Source organism: Tursiops truncatus, chromosome 6 (assembly GCF_011762595.2).
Source record: "Tursiops truncatus isolate mTurTru1 chromosome 6, mTurTru1.mat.Y, whole genome shotgun sequence".
Taxonomy (NCBI): domain Eukaryota; kingdom Metazoa; phylum Chordata; class Mammalia; order Artiodactyla; family Delphinidae; genus Tursiops; species Tursiops truncatus.
In genome coordinates, this window is record NC_047039.1 from 78,116,906 (window position 1) to 78,134,955 (window position 18,050).

General features: G+C 39.1%; 1 long non-coding RNA gene across 1 annotated transcript; it reads right to left on the reverse strand.

The window, feature by feature from the left end:
• Positions 1-352: 352 nt before the first annotated feature.
• Positions 353-17,800, reverse strand: LOC141278985 (uncharacterized). Its single transcript, XR_012332577.1, has 3 exons — positions 15,645-17,800; positions 13,003-13,041; positions 353-4,451 (listed from the first exon to the last, which is right to left on the reverse strand). It is a non-coding gene; the product is annotated as an uncharacterized lncRNA (long non-coding RNA).
• Between the last annotated feature and the right edge of the window lie 250 nt (positions 17,801-18,050).

Consider the following 18,050-nt stretch of genomic DNA (forward strand, 5'->3'; position numbering starts at 1 on the left):
ACAACCACAGCTGGACAGTCCTTCTTAAACACCAATTATTCTGTCATTTTGGAGCTTAGTGTTTCTCAGTCAGTGGTAATTTTGTTCCCCAGGAGACATTTGGCAATATCTGGAGACATTTTTGGTTGTCACAATTTGAAAAGGGGGAGATGCTAGTATCTAGTAGGTAGAGGCCAGGGATGCTGCTAAACATCCTATGATGCACAGGCCCAGCACCCATAACAAAAAAAATTATCTGGTCAAAAATGTCAGTAGTCCTGAGGTTGAGAAAGCCTGCACCCAAGCTCATCAACCCCTAGAGGTGTCCCAGTAAAAAGAGAACCAAGGGTAAGCTCTTCATCTGGGCATCCAAAATCCTCTACAATCTGGTCCCACCTTATACTGTATATACAAACATTTCTGCTTTAGTCTCCATCAGGGCTCCTCCTGTCCCCCAGATATGCCACACTTGATTACATGACTAACTTGATAGCTCCCTATTGTCATGACAAAATGTAAATACTAAACATCCTTTAGCTTTTTTCACTTCTCCCTAACCAAACCATTTCCCAACCTTAGGGGAAGAGTTGGATCCTGCTTTTCCGACCAAAGTTTCCACAATTTCATTATGACCTGTCGCTTACAAGGACATTGCTTAGCATGTACTATGTCAGCTCAGGCCACAGGAATGCTTTTTTCTTTTCTTTTTTAGTCTTTTGCACAGTTTTATTTTTCACGTTAAAACTCTGATTCATCTGGAATTTATTTTGGGTCAGGTGTGAGTTGTAGATTCAACTTTATTTTTTTCTGAATTTCTGCCTAGTTGTCTCAACACCATTTATACAACAATCTCTTCACCATGGATTTAAATACCACCTTTAGCATATAATAAATTCCTGTACATATTTGAGTTTATTTCTGGACTTTGTAGTCTGTTCTATTGAGGAATCACTCACATTTTGAAAGGACTCTTCAGCTTATAAAAAGATTCTTAAAGGAGTCCTATTGGGTTGCTTTTCGTCTTTTTAAGTATTTAAAGTACCTCACAAGGTACTAAGGAATGCTTTTGAATATCCCTAGAAATATACTCAGGGGAAGGCAAAGATTACATAATCTGTCTTTACTACTTTGAAAAATTAGAGGAAAGAGAGGAGAAAAAAGAAATAGGAGGCATTTATTTTCTATTTTAGCATCCAGAAACATCTAAAGGCAGTGCACAACTATTTCCTTGGCATGGAATATTCTCCACAGTAACTCAAGTCTAAGGGTGTGGCATTGTTTGCAGTTTGTGAAAGGGCCCTATGGAATACATGGGCTACCTAGAAGACACTGCAATGCCCTGACACAAGTCCTGCTGAAATCAACACATCTGACATTGCTGTAGTACACTGTAGTACATATAAAACCAGAGTGTATACAATTAAATATTTGTGAGTTATAAGAGAGAAAATATTCCTTTCAGAGTTATCCAACTTATTCTTGTCTCATAATACATTGAGTGACTGAAGAAAAGTAGATTGCAATGTACCGTAGTAATCTCAGGTAAAAATTTAAATGCATTACAAGCAAGCAAGAAAATACAAACACTTAAAATTCTGTACTTTTTAACTTTATCATTATTTAGAGGGGTGGAGAGGGCAGAGATGTTTGGCATGCAAAATGCATTATTTTTGTATGAGATGTCAAAATTTCATGTGCAGTTAGCTCTTGCTTACCTATCTCCATCTAAATTTTAAAATAATTTATATCTACAGCTGGCAGAACTTAAAGTGATGTCTGTATTATTGATCAATCTATGACTCAAAATACTGAATAAAGTAAGGTTACTTCAAAAAATCTTGTATCTTATTTTAATTGGCAAAATTTCTGGGCATATTTAACTAAGTATATTTTCAAAGTCTTTGTTGCTAGAAATGCTGTTTTCCTGAAAACATTAGCAGGTAAGGGCAGACGTGTTGTGAAATACTTTGACTCTTTCATAAGCTTTTATTTTGCACAGGTCAGAAGTGATGGTACAGCTGGTAGCTTCGGTGCCTCTAAAAATTCTTCAAACCCAATAAAAACATAATAATTCAACTTACAGGAGAAGAATTAAAGTCATCACAAGGGAATGGTGATAGGATAAAGGAAGAATGCACAAATTTTATTAATGGTAACTTATTTAACATTTTTTAAAATAAGAAAATACCAACCGACCAGAACCTTGTGCAATTTTGTCTGGTTGTTAAGTTTTTCGGTTCCTCAGCAATTTAGAAGAATCCTATGATAAATTCTGCTTAGAATGTATTAATTTTCCCTTTAATGAAGAATTGCCAAGCCTCCTTTTAGAAGGCAAAAAGGACCAAGGTTTCATGATGTTTCCCATCTTATTTCCCTGCCAGTGATTTCAGCTTATGTTTAGTGTTAAACTGAGGGACTCAGTTTGACCTTGGTTCCATTTCTGCTCTTTCTCTAGTTGGTTTCTGATCAAATTTTTTTTTTAGTATAATTGTGAATTGCTCAGCTGTATGTATGTGTGTGTGTGTGTGTGTGTGTGTGTGTGTGTGTGTGTGTTTAACCATAAAAAGTCCCAAAGCCTTTTTGACAGTAGGCAGGATATATAAATTATAAATAATTATAAACAGCTATTAGGAAGCTATGTTCATTTTAATATTGGTAATATTGGAATGATAATTATGTCAATATTTCCTTGTTAGCAATTTACTAATTATTTTAGAGCTGCTCAGGACACACTCAACTTTTTCCAAAACTTGTATTCTAACAGTAGGCAGATCATGTTCTAAGACCACAATGAATTTTTTCCTAGGGAAGCCTATGAATTTTATCTCAAATACTCAAAAATTACTTTTAGCTCTAGGGAATGCAGTGTGTGCATTGTTATATCAGAGATACATTTATATTCATGCAAAATAATGGAGAAATATACATTTCTGTGTGACATGAAAGTTGTTCCCAATTCTATATAAGATGTTAAAATATTAATCCCTTTTTTTAGACCAAAAAAGATTAAAGCTCCTATTTCCAGAAGTACAAAATTAGACGAAAGATCAGTCAGAAAGAGATCTATAAAATTCTAAAACCATTCCTATTCCTCTGGAAAGCATTATATAATTCAGAATTCAAAGGATGAGATATTCAAATAAGGCTCTTTTCACCAATACCCAAGAGCCTCAGCTTAGCAATGAACTAAGATACTCATCTTTTACTAATGTAGTAATTAGAAATACAGAATCAGAATTTCTAATGTTACATGTATTCCTTAATTTGTAAGTCTTTAATGTTATAGAAGATGAGTGAATAAAATGAAAAGTTAGCTTTATAAAAAGAAAAAGTAAGAGGTCACATTTGCACCGTACAATAAGATAGAATTCTTGCCTACCAACACATTTGTTGAGAATGCAATACCTTTAGAGATGATTTTTTTAAATAATGTATATTTCATTGTCTTTTAAGCTCTCAATTCATGTCTTCCAGTAATAAACAAATTATTAGTTAATTTTTATAAGATTTTACAATTGGCAAAAGAGATTTCCAATATTCCAGACTATTCCAATATGTTGTTTGTTTTGAAACCTAAAAAGTTCCAGGGCCCCATATACAAGTATTTGTTCTATGTATTCCCCTATTTGTTCTATGGATTCCCCCATTTCATGAAAGATTATTACACAATTCTTAGATTTCATTCAAAGAGCTCAGATTTCAGAGAGTAGACTAGGACTAATAAAATAATTCTTGAAATATGGAACACTTGAAATGGTAGCTTCAACTCTGGTGACTCCTGAAACCTTTTTATTTCCTTAGCTTGTATAATTCTCGTAAATGGTGTTCCAAGGACAGAGGCCAAAATAACTGAAAGGTATTTCATTTAAGTTTTCCAAATATTTTTTCTGAACTTTTCTATGAATTCCAAAGTACATCTGAGATGTCATGAAAGCTTGGTTTCGTCTTTTTTTTTTTTTGTCTTTTATTCAGGGCCTAGATACATTTATTTGTTTGTTTACAAAATTTACTGAGCCCAACCCCATCCTAGCCACTGTGTTCCTCCAGGGCAGCAGCCGAGCCTACACACCCCATATAACATGAGCAGCCCAGGAAGGAGGCAAGTGGGAGCTAGGACCAAGGGAGGGGAAGCCACAGCGGTCTGCTATGAGTCACCTTGGTTTAGTCTTAAATAAAGTTACCAGAAGCTATTTTCTGAGAAATATTTAATGATTGCTAGAACTCTGTTAATAAAATGGAAACAACCACAAGGATTTATAAAGCACAAACCAATGCACAGCTAATATCACGTTTCCTCCTCACTTCATAATGGCATTTGGGACTGAAAGAGACACAAGTGAGCAAAATCAACATTGTCTTACCATTGACAGTTTTTACAAAGTTTTTTAACCACATCCAGGGTGACATTCTTGCAGAAACTGAATTTCACACATTCCAAACTAATATGACAATAATTAGCCAATGAGCAAACCCTGGAAAGAAGGAAGAGGACAAAAGGTTATTGGAATAGATTGTGAAATGCACTTTTTACAAAGTTTACAAAAATTCAACCCTCAAATTTACCTTGGCCCTGCATATCCACTAACCCCACCCTATCGCTCCTCACCTACTGGTCCCGCCTTCCCAACCAGGCTGAGGCTACAAATGGACCTTCCAGAAACACACACGATGAACACACCTAATACAATTTCCAGACCATAAAAATAAAGTAAAAAAGTAAACATGACAGGGGCAAAGATTTAAAGATGTCTGAGTTTCATTCTGAGATTCTGAGAAAAATGGTAAAAGTAGATAAATCCAGATAATTGTTACAGTGTTATCATTTTGATGTGTATTTAATAATAATGAGGTAAAAGTAATCATTATCTTAACATCTGGCACCAGAGTTACTCCCAGAAGGGAACCATCTTAGTTTGGGATAATACCTTTATTTAAAAAAAAAAAAAAAGATTTATTTATTTATTATTTATCTTTATTCATTTTTGGCTGCATCGGGTCTTAGTTGTGGCATGCGGGCTCTTCGTTGTGTTGTGCGGGCTTCTCTCTAGTTGTGGCGAGAGGGTTTTCTCTTCTCTACTTGTGGTGCACAAGCTCTAGAGCCCGTGGGCTCTGTAGTTTGTGGCGCATGGGCTCCGTAGTTTGTGGCATGCGGGCTCTAGTTGAGGTGCGCAAGCTCAGTAGTTGTGGCACACAGACTTAGTTGCCCCGTGGCATGTGGGATCGTAGTTCCCTGACCAGGGATCAAACCCGCATCCCCTGCATTGGAAGGCAGATTCTTAACCACTGGACCACCAGGGAAGTCCCTGGGGTAATACCTTGATAGACTCTTGCAAGAGAAAAGAATCTGCAGAATAACATGTAATAGTTCTGCCAATTTTCATAGACAAGGATGGATTTTTCTTCCTCCTGAAAAGTGAATAAGGAAGACAGTGGAAAGAAGAGAGACGACAGAAAAATGGAGACAGGCTGGACCCCTCAAGGTGAGAAGGCTGCTGGGGAGCCAGTGGAAGAACTTGTGAAAGTGCTATAAGCCCTTCCTAGGGTACCTGAAACATTTCTGCTGAAGTCTGTTTTGCTCACAAATGAACTAGAAGAAGAGGCTGAGGTAACACTGATCATGTGAAAGGGAGGAAGAGCCCAGGAGGCAAGAGAAGACAGGAGGGAACATGAGCACGTAAATCCCACCCCAGAATTTGTCAAAATTATGGGCATGGAATTTTGATAACCTTAAGCAAATGTTTACCTAGATCTCAGGAGTCAAAAAGCCTCCTTCAGGACAAGGGATCTCTATAACCTAAATCACAAGTTTTCAAAGGATGGCTCCCGGACCAGCAGCAGCAACAGCAGCATCACCTGCGAAATTGTTAGAAATCTGGGGGGCTTCACCCCGAACCACTAAATCAGAAATTCCAGGGGTCAGGCTCACCAATCTAACAAGTCTTCCAGGTGATCCTGATGCACAAAAAATCTGAGAACCACTGGCCTGAAAAATGATTCACAGCCTTGGCCATGTATTAGTTTCACCTGTGACATGATGACTCAAAAATACTGATGCCAGAGAATCACTCTCAATGATTCTACCAACATAAACAAATTATACTTCAAAGAAACAAATTCTTGAAAATAAGTCTATAGGCAGAAACACCAAAAATCTCTATTAGACATAGCTTCAGGATGGCGGAGGAGTAAGACGTAGAGATCACCTTCCTCCCCACAAATACATCAAAACTACATCTACGGGCTTCCCTGGTGGCACACTGGTTGAGTGTCCGCCAGCCAATGCAGGGGACGCAGGTTCATGCCCCGGTCCGGTAGGATCCCGCGTGCCGCTAAGCGGCTGGGCCCGTGAGCCATGGCCGCTGAGCCTGCGCGTCCGGAGCCTGTGCTCCGCAACGGGAGAGGCCACAACAGTGAGAGGCCCGCGTACCGCAAAAAAAAATAATAATAAAATAAAAAATGGTATTTGATTCACAAAATTTCAATTGACACATAATTTACTGTGGTATAGCCTTCACAGCCTGGTCTCAACCCAGTCATTAAGTTAACATAAATTTACAGAGCACCGACCACATGCAAGGAACTGTGTTTTGCTTCATGATCAATACCTAGAGCCCCAAACACCTTTTGGGGCTGGGCTCCAAATCTGTACTCTTGCATGTCTGTTTTTGTGACAGAATCTACAGAATCCCCATTTGAATATATAAATCAGAGAGTCACGGAAGTGCTTATCCCATATCGTGCCTAGATTAACTAAGGAACCTCCAATATGATCGTAATACAACACTTATTATACTAGGCTCAAATAATTTAAGCAATAGGCTCTGCCCTTATATGGCATCCATCTTCTTATTTAAGATATCAAGTAATCTAACATGGCACACATAATGCTAATTTAGGAGCTCTTCAAGGATTAGAAGTAAATGCCTAGAAATTGAGTAAGATTAAGCTATTGTTGCTGTGTGAGTTTGCTGTTTTGAGTGAAAAGAGACTAAGAATGAGAGTTTATTTCTTTCCAGAATTTTGAGTTTGTGCTAGACTTCCCCAAATCTATCTAAATACATCCCAAAGCAAGTTAAGAGTGGACTGTCAACTTTTAAAGGAGAATTCCTTTCAAGGACATGACATTTTGATTAAAAAGAAGAAATGAAGTATTGTTCTTCTCTCAGTACTTCATTCAGAGCAGTGTTCAAGGCAAGAACACTTCAGAGCCCAAGGTGAGCCTGGTAAAAGGGAAAATTGAGAACATAAAATGTTTAATTCAACTGCTTATGTCAGAATATCCTTTCACTGGCTTCCAGTCAACCAGTATCAAAAAGCATGATAACAGTCTGTTCTCAGCCAGAAGTACTGTCCACTCCAAATTCACAGAATTGCAATCAACATTCAGTCTGTGAAAATCAGCCTGTCCCACTGTCATATCACCTTTTGGCTAATCATATCTGAGGGAGAAGTCAGACTCCCTTCTCCTTCCACATAGATGGAAGCCAAGGGGGATGGAGTCGGGGGAAAACAGCAAGCTTGGGTCCAGGCTTACTAGCTTTGTGACCTGTATCATTTCTCTTTCAACTTCCAGAGCCTCAATGACTCTATCTGTAAACTGGGGACAATGCTACTTCTCACAAGTAGCATTGGGAAGATGGGAAGCTGATGAAATAACGTGTGTAACAAGTGCCTTGTACGGTTCCTAGAACATGGAAGGGGCTCAGTAAATAATAACTATTATCATTATCTCTCATTTGTTCAATAGTTTTATTGAATTATTGTAAATTTTAGCTCAGTTAGAAAAGTGGCAAAGGATCCAGTTAATGGGCTGACTTTTAGATCTATTACCTATTCCTTAACTAAATAGCAATGTTTCCTCAGGGAAACAGTTTCAAATATTTCTTCTTTTGAGTAGAAGAAAGGATCCAATGTCCAAACCCTTTCTATCACACAGGTACTCTGGGATTCTTTCCCTCCTAAAATGCACACTTCAGAGCATTACTTCATGGTGGAAAGTCTGCATTTTAATGTTTAATGAGAAGTGAACATATGGTGCTGATAACATGACATGAATTGTTAAATTTAATCAACAGATGAACAAAAGTCACTAAGCATGGTATCCTCAGTAAATCCAAGCCCCTTGATCCTCCTGTGTTATATGAAGCTGCTGCAAACACTGATTAGCAAATACTTAACCATTGCTCCTAGGGGAGGTACCAGGGTTAGGTTTCTGCAAGCGTTTGAACATAACATTTTTGTCAAATGATCAAAACATAACCTTGTTTTTTGTGTGCTTTTGTTTAAAGACACCTTATTTAATATATATTACTGGTTCGTTAACACTGGACTCATGGACAACAGCAATATAACTCATGCCTGAACAAAGTTAATTTGACACATATTTTCTCTATAAGGCACGTCACAGCCTTCTTGCCCTCAGGAATACTACCCAGCACTTCAGTACTATGTTTGGGGGCCATTTTAAACAGCAAGATCACTAATAAAGAGCACAAAAAAATGTGAAAAACATGGCACTAAATGGACCAAGAAAAGGACACTTCTTTACAGTATGAGAGCTGAAACAAGAAGGCAAAGCCTCGCCCTGTTGGATCTCAGCTGAGAACATACACCTTGGGCTACTTAAATTTGTCCCTGCTCTGCACATGTCCACAAATGGCCAGGAAAGCATCATGAGTATGGATTTGGGGGTTATAAATAAATTTCATCCAGTAGGCAAGTTCTCAAATATGGAATCCATGAATAATAAGGATCAACAATATCGGTACATTAAAATCAGCAACAGCATATATGGTCAAAGGCAGCTTACAGGAGAAGCAGCACTACCTTAGTATGTGCTAGTCATACCTAAATTACAGGACAACCATGATCCATGGCAGTGGAGATTTATAAAAAATTTTTCACATTTCTTACAAATTAATAGTACACAAGAATATGGAACCACCCCTCACCCTCAACTTACAGGACATGAAAAACCTGATTGTTTTAAAGCATTAAGGATTGCAGGTATTAGTGTCTGTTCCAGCAGCAGGCACTGTTGGTGTATTTTTCACACATATTTATGTGACTTGAGTTACTACTTGCATGGGTTTTAGGAGCATCCTCCTTTCGGGTCACAATAAGGGCACAGGGAAGATAGTAAGTAATAACTCTGTCTACCTGGTATAAGACTGCAAGTCCAAGAGTTGGTTCTGAAGGAATCAGGGAACTCACACCAGCCCCTCTTCTTGCATGACTTTCAGTTGAATGATTACCTAAGGCAGCACCCTTCCAAATGTGGTTCCTGAACCAGCAGTAACTTGTTAGAAATACAAATACCTGGGGCCCACCCCAGATCCTCTGAGGGTGGAGCCCAGACATCTGTGGTTTAACAAGCACCCCCAGGTGATTCTCATGCCTTTAGTTTGCGAATCACTGACCTCAGGAATCTTCCTAATCACACCCAGGTCACTTTAGTAGTTAGCACAGGCATATGAGCCCTGAGTCCATGATTATATCTTGGATAAGTGAATTCATTACTGAATAATGACGCTTTAATCATATATTTCCCAGAACCAGTACAAAATAATAAAATACCTCTTTAAACTGACAGCATACTTTTAGGACATTATTTCAAAATCAATTCATATTAAAATGAATGAGTTATTGTGAAGGGTTTTAACACATGAACTATTTATTGCCCCATCCATCTATATAGGTTAATTTGAGTTAAGGAGTCTTGGGTTTTTTTAAGGCAATAGGAAAGTGAGTATTCAGGTGTGGGGTGTGTGTATGCTGTGCGTTTGTGGCTGTTTATGACTATATTTGTGTGTATGTAAGCCAAAGTCAGAAAGACAAAACCTGGGACTTCCCTGGCGGTCCAGTGGTGAAGGCTTCACCTTTCAATGCCCTGTTCGGGGAGCTAAGATCCTACATGCCTCGTGGCCAAAAAACGAAAACATAAAGTAGGACCAATATTGTAACAAATTCAATAAGGACCTTAAAAGTGGGCCACATCAAAAAACAATCTTAAAAAAAAAAAAGAAAGACAAAACCTAACATATTGGGGGATGGTGGTGGTGGGATGAATTGGGAGATTGGGACTGACATATATACACTAATATGTACAAAATAGATAACTAATCAGAACCTGCTGTATAAAAAAAACCTAACATATTATACAGTGCAGGTATTATAATGAAATACGACAAACTATTATAAGAATGTTTTCATAAGGAAATAAGTTCCCAGTTATTTAAATATTTATTATATTGACTGTGCTACAGCCAAGCAACTCATCATCCACTAGAACTTGTTATTGTGAGATATGATCTATATTAAATACAAGTCAGATTTTACCAAAAATTATCAGAATAGTAAAATAATGTGTATCTTAGTATCAAAAGGCCTTCACCTTTTTGCAGCCTATGTTCTTAGGACAAGTCCTTTACCTCTCTGAATCTCAGTTTCCTCATATGTAAAATGAGGATGTTGGATTTAGAAGAGTCTATGGTGTGTGATCTAAAATTCTACCTGAGGGCTTCCCTGGTGGCGCAGTGGTTGAGAGTCCGCCTGCCGATGCAGGGGACACAGGTTCGTGCCCCGGTCCAGGAAGATCCCACATGACGCGGAGCGGCTGGGCCCGTGAGCCATGGCCGCTGAGCCTGCGCGTCCGGAGCCTGTGCTCCGCAACGGGAGAGGCCACAAAAGTGAGAGGCACACGTACCGCAAAAAAAATAAAATAAAATTCTGCCTGAGATGGAAACTGAGCTGGAAATATAAGAGTTAGCTTGAAAACTAGAGTCTCAGAGAAGAGGAAACACTTGAGGTAGTCAGGTACTGAGAGCCTCAGATACAGCCCTTCACTGTAGACCAGTGCAAGACTGGATGGGATATGCAGGACCAGCAGAAATGGTGGCCTAAGGGAAGAAATACTGGGGAGGCATCAACAACAGGGTGTGAGGGAACACTGCCTTCTTATAGTCCTAGGGGAATGTATTTGAGATGATATTGATACCTAAGAAAAAATATAATTCCCCCTGGAATTGAGCCCACCTTGGGAAGCCAGCAAGATAACTGAATGATTGTCTATTGCCATTCAATTACGATTTCTTTCACATGTTGTTGACCTCATTGCCTGTCCCCTATTGCTTTTAGAGTTTGATCTCCAACCCAATTACCTGACCCAGGACTGTCACTTGCTTCCAACTAAGCTTGTCAGATCTTCCAGCAACAAGCCTTGATATTAAGCCCCAGAGATTTCACTCAGCCTTAACCATTTTGTTTTAAAGTGCAGGTTTTATTATTATCCAGGTATGGCCAGGCCAGCAGATCAGGAGATGACTGCCATTGAAAAGAGAGTTTGTTATACTCACAGTTCCCAAGAGGAAGTAGCATGCCACACCACACTGGGCCACATGGGGAAGTACCAGTGTCAGGAGGCAAAGGAATGAGGGGAAAATGTGGGCAAGAGCCTTTGTTGTGGTCTTCATTGGAAGGAATGGTGAGACAGAGCAAGCAAGTTTAGGATTGGCTGGATTGAATAATTTTGGTGGATTCTAGGGCATAGGGGCTGCCCCTAGTTGTCAGGTACATGGCCCGGGGGAGATTACGACTGGCAGATAGTGGCCTGGAGTGTAAGAGCTAGGTAAAGGAGGTGGTTGGGGAACGTGGGCATTGGACTGGTTGGTTTGCTTATGAAAGGTGCACTTGCAAGTGAGTCCTTTACTATGTCTAGGAATTAGAGCCCTGGGAAAGGCAGTCTCTCCAGGGTCAGCAAAGCCCCAGATGTCAAAACATCAGAATAAAAAGACATGTTTAATACACATCTCCAAAGGCCACTTCCCTCTGGCTATGCTCACACTCTTTAGTTGGTCCACAGGTAACACAAGACCAAAAGAAGGGAGCCTCTGCCCAGAGCAGTTGAAGTCAAATACCCAAGGGATAGCTTTTACTTGGTATGGTCACATCTGCACAAGAGTATAAGACTGACTGAAATATTTATGAGACCCAGGTTTGAAACCCACTGCCCCTGAGAATGTCATTTAACTACTCAAAACCTCTGGGTTTTTTTTATCTCCTCGACAGTGATGATAATACTGATCAAATTTTTGTGATAACCTAATGAAATAAGGCAGGCTGGAACTATAAAGCACTATGTAATTTTTAGCATTTATAGTTATTTTAACAGCATAAAAATAGATCGACAGAGGTGAATACTAAAGTGTTTATGGGTGAAATAATACATGCGTGATCTGCTTTAAATTATCCCAGCAAACAAACAAAAAAGAGGGAGAAGATTGATAACAGAAGATTGAAAACAAAAGCTGGTAATTACTGAAGCTCAGTGAGGTACATGGGAATTCATTATACAGTTCTTCTTTTGCGTATTCATGAATATTTTCATAATTAAAAAATTTAATGTAATTTAAGAGACAGGGAAAAGAAGTATTAGCAATCATTGGAGGACTGCTATTATATTCAAACCCAAACTCTATTGTACAATATTTTGCTATCATGAATCAAAAGCTCATCCTCTTTCCACAGACTCCTGGATTACTAAGGTTACTTGTTCTTTTTTCAATGCTTCCAAATATCTCCAGGCTAAAATTGACTTAGTTTAATCAAATTCTTGTTATAGTCCATTTGTGTTAAGCAATGGAATTCCTAATGGTAAAACTATAATCAACATGTTATGACTGTTTCATGATGAGAGGTCCTATCCAATTAGGGAATTTACCTATCAAAGGCCCTTCACTCTCAGGAGAGCTTCACTGAATAGTCATGGGGATTGCTTAATTAGTGAGGTTAAAACATCCTTCAGAAACAAGGTCAAGATGACATTTCTATCTGTGCCAAGTTGATGAAAGAATCCTCCAAATACAGCACTCAGAAATCTTGGTGTGAAAATTCCGGTAAGACTTATCAACAGAAGGAAAAGGAAAATACATTGATCTTAATGGTATCAATGGATTTTTCTTTAGGCACATTCTAGGTATTAGATTTACATAAATATTTCCATAAAGTTCCCATAAAGTGACCAACCTTTTGCTTGAGAAAACTCTTCCTCCAAATTCATTGTTCCTGTTTAAAGAAATAAGAATCCATTAAAAAAACCAAAATACTGTGAACCGTAACTCTATAACTATAAAACAATCAACAGAGGAAATTTAAAAAGAAGCAACTCTCTGAGAGTCTTCTTTTCACGATATCTGTAAAACCTCTTAAAGAGATTGTAAGAAACACTGAGTTAGTCTATGAGATAGGAGATGAACAATATAAAAGACCCTTTAATCAAAATGCTGTATGCAATGACAGAGCACTTGATAATCAGTGTGTCTGCTCAAGGAAAGGAGAGAGAATGCATCTACACAAATATACCTGGTGGTATCAGGCCATTCAAACTACAAAGAATTATTTCCTTTTTCTTCCCATAAAAAGAAAATCTCAGTGACAAATCCCCAAAAATTCTTTGCTTCATCTGACTAAACAATTCTGCATTTCCCAATGATTCGGTTCTTGGTAGACAGCATCAACTGTCAAACCCCTCATTTAATTTTGTATACTTTAATATAGTTTTGTATACTTTAATACAGTTACAAAGATATAAAATGTCAGCTCTCTAAAAACATTTAACTGCCCAAACTAGTATCAGGATATCCAGAACATGTAAAATAAAATAAGTCACATTATTTAAGACTTGCCCACTACCAAGGCTAGTCTGCCTTGGGCAAAAGACCTCTTTACAGCCTTCCTACACTTTCAAACTTCACTTGAGTGCCAAGTGTAAACAACAGTTCAGCTAAGAGGAAGAAATGAAAGCCTCAATTTTATTCAATGTCTATTTTATTCCAGGTAAATGGGTATCATAACTTTCATTGTTAACAGGGAGGAAAATGGGGTTCAGGAGCTGTTGTGCAGCTTACTCAAGTTTGAGCATCTGTAAGACGCTAAGTTTCAACACTTCATGCCCTTTCTACCTCTTTTTGCTACTTCCAAGGCCAAAACTGAGCTTCACACTACCAGCTAACTGTTCACAATATCTGCCACTTCCACCCAATCTCAAAGAGTCACAAAGCTAAATGAGAGAATACAGACTCCTGCACTGAGGAACACTATGTTAAAAGTGAAAAAATAAAGAATGGCGGGAAGCCATCATCAAGTCTAGAGAACAGCATGAAGACCCACCTGCTTTAAATTAGTTTCAACTTCACCCATTCAGAGTCCCTGAAAACTGACAAGGGGAACACCTTGCCTCTCACTCCCCAAGCTTATTTTTCAAATCTTAACCTCACTCAATGTGTTTTTTGTTTCCTTGACAAACCAATTAGTCTAACAGAAATTATCAACCCAAAATAAAATTCTCTTTTCTCAGCCTTAATTGTGAACAAACCATAAGAGCAAAGCTTTGTTTTTATAAAAGTAAAATGCATGGCATTATATGATCATGTACTTGACTGAAAGTACCTTGGAAATTGTTCTAAAAGCTTTAAACATTATGGAAGTGTATGACTGCATTATTATAGAACCCAGCCAACTATGACAAGCAAGTATGGTGGTAGGATATAAAAGCTGAAACCAATCATAGCCAGGAATTTTGGTTATAACGTTGAATGCCCTGGCTGCAGGGTTGCAGCCTGGAAGAACACCACCCAAGGCCAAGTGACTGCAGAAATTGCAGCTGCTCAGCCCAACAGCTTCTAAGAGAAGTCTTAGAAGCCCACTGCCCCCTCTTTTCAAAGGGATTAACTGAAAGCCCAGCTTGCATTTTCACCAGGAATATCCAAAGAACGCATCTCTGGCCATCCCTTCTCTCTTCCCTTCTGCTTAGTACTTCTGGACCCTTGACCCATCCCATCCCTACCCTACCCCATCTAAACCCATGAACTGAGCTCTATGGAAATACTGCTCCATACACCAAATCCTCTATGAATTTATCTGTTTCTTTGCTTAATCCCTCTACCTTGCCTTAAGGGAGACCCCTGCTGCAAATACTTTCCCACACCCCTCACAAGTGGAGACTGTTCATTCTCTCACTGTCATGTAGCTCAAAATCAGGACAGGGAGTTTTTGTCCTCTGTGCTCCCCAACATCACTTGCCAAAAATTATCACCTCCCCTCACATCATGCATGACAGCTTCTCGCCTTCCTCTTAGCTGTCAGTTACCACCCTTGCAGTTACACATCAATCACCACCCTTCATGAAGGACTGTAGTACACAATCACAGTCTTCCTCTTCACCCTAAGTCCTGCCAATATCCTGGGGGACTTCAGTAGCCAAGTCGATGACCCATCTAACACCTTAACCATGGGTTCCTGACCCCATAACTTAGACCCTTGTCCTCTGCACCCCATCAGCCACCCACTCCGTTAGTATGGCCTTGGACCTTTTCTTTCCAGCTTATAACTACTTTTCTACCTACTCCCATTGAGACCTTCTTCCACGTCATCAGGACCTCCAAATATCTGTCTTCTTTGCTTTCACTCCTAACATCAGCCTTCTAATTTCTTCATTTTATCCTTTTTTTCCCCAAGGCCAGATGTCCCATGTTTATTTACATGTGAAATGTGTTTAGCGCAGTTATGATGAATGTAGTGATAACACCTGACAGCAGCAAGACCTTTTGGGGAATCAATGTTGGTTACAGTATATCATGCAAGTATCTACATATATACAAAAGACTCACTTCGGGCTTCCCTGGTGGCGCAGTGGTTGAGAGTCCGCCTGCCGATGCAGGGGACACGGATTCGTGCCCCGGTCCGGGAGGATCCCACATGCCGCGGAGCGGCTGGGCCCGTGAGCCATGGCCGCTGAGCCTGCGCGTCCGGAGCCTGTGCTCTGCAACGGGAGAGGCCACAACAGTGAGGGGCCCGCGTACCGCAAAGAAAAAAAAAAAAAAAAAGACTCACTTTATTCTCTTAATACTTAAATCCCATGACCTACCATTTCACCGATAATCTAGCCACTATCCCCAAGTCCTGTCTCACTTGTCTGTCATAGTCAGAATCCACATAAATTGCTATCCATGTTCTCTGGCCTTGCACTGGAGCAAGGTACACAATATACTTACATTTTAAACAAATGATCAGCAACCTGTTACATTTGTCTGGCCAACACACTACACTCTCTGAAATGGCTTTCAAACCTATGTCACTCGTTTCTAGACATGTCCTTAGAGCTCCAACTTCCCTTTTCCTCATAGCCAAAGACCTTGCCTCCTACCTCATGCTCAACACTCCACTACCATATCCTTCCACATATTCTTTCAACTTTCTCCACTCCTCCTACATTAGTTGACCACTTCTCTTCCTTTCAAAAGCTAATTCCTAATCTTTGGATCCCATTAACTCCAGCGTTTTCCAGAACTATATGCTGTCATCTATACTTTCTCCATCTTATATATCCAATCCTTCTGTCTGAAATGGATCCTCCTCACCAGAATTTGAACACGTTCAAGTTTCATCAATGAAAAACCAAAAGGTTCCTTTGACCTCACGTTCCTATCCAGTCATCACTTTATCTTTCTTTCCTGCCCTTGTAGATAAAATTGCTATTTTCTATCTCCATTTTCTTATGCCCCATTCATTCATCATTTCAAGCCAATGTGGTTTTTTACTGTCACTCCCCCAAAATAATTCTCATGAAGGTCACTAATGATTGCTAGTAGCTAAATCCAACAAACAGGGATTTTATATACTTTAAGCAGCATAGGACTGTTAACCACTGCCTATTTCTTAAAATGTTTTATTCTTTTCATTTCTAAAAGACAAAACAAAAAAAAACCCATATTCTTCTGGTTTTCCTCATATGTCTTTGGCTATTCCTTCTCACTCTCTTTTGCAGACTCAGCTTCTTCTATCTGATCATTGACTATTGGAGCTTCTCAAGGCTAAAGGCAAGATCCTCTTCTCCCTTACACCATAATATCTCTCTGGATGTCAACCATGGCCATAGCTTCTCCAACTTACATCTCCAGGCAGATCCTGGTCTGAGCTCCAGAGTCCTATATCCTTATACCTACTCAACATCTCCACTGATATATCCCAAAGCCCTTCAAACTGAGTATAGCCAAGAACACACTCCAAATTTTCCTCCTCAAATAACATTCATTTCCAAGTTTTCTCTATCTGTTCATAGAAAAATTATTTGCAATAAGCCAAACTGGACAACCTAAATGTCCATCAATAATAGACCTGATAAATACAAAAAGTGTGATGTATCAATGCAATGGGATACTATACATTAATTAAAATGAATACACCATAACCATATGCTTTAACAACAGTGCATCTCACAAACAATATTAAAAAGAAACAAATCACAAAATGATATAAATAGAATGATTCCAGTTATAAAAAAAATTTTAAGTGGCAAAATTAAGCTATTTTTAAAGGATGCATATATATGTGGTAAAACTATAAATAAAAACAAGGTGATGGTTCTCACAAAGGTCAGGCCATTTATGGTCTGTATTACAGAGGCACGGTGACGTACACAGAGGCTTTTTATGCAATAGATGATATTCCATTTCTTAAGATAGGTGATAGATATATGAGTGATTTCCAATTAGTCTCCGTACTTTACAATTATCTTTTAAATAGTCTGTGTGTTACAAATATCAGTCTATATACAAGGAGTTTTTCAAATACACACAATTTTTTAAAAGGTAGAACTACAATCTCATTTAAATGAAGTTCAAGAAAAGGTAAAACTAAGCTATGATGATAGAAGAGAGAAGAGTGGTTACTTCCAGGGGAGGGAGAAGATTATAACTAAAGAGGAACATGAAGGCCCTGTCTGGAGTAATGGAAATACTCTATATCTTTTTTTTTTTTTTTTCCAGTACTCGGGGCTCTCACTGTTGTGGCCTCTCCCGTTGCGGAGCACAGGCTCCGGACGCGCAGGCTCAGCAGCCATGGCTCATGGGCCCAGCCTCTCCGCAGCATGTGGGATCTTCCCGGACTGGGGCACGAACCCATGTCCCCTGCATCAGCAGGTGGACTCTCAACCACTGCGCCACCAGGGAAGCCCGGAAATACTCTATATCTTGATGTGGGTGGTGGTTACATGGGTATATACATATGCAAAAATT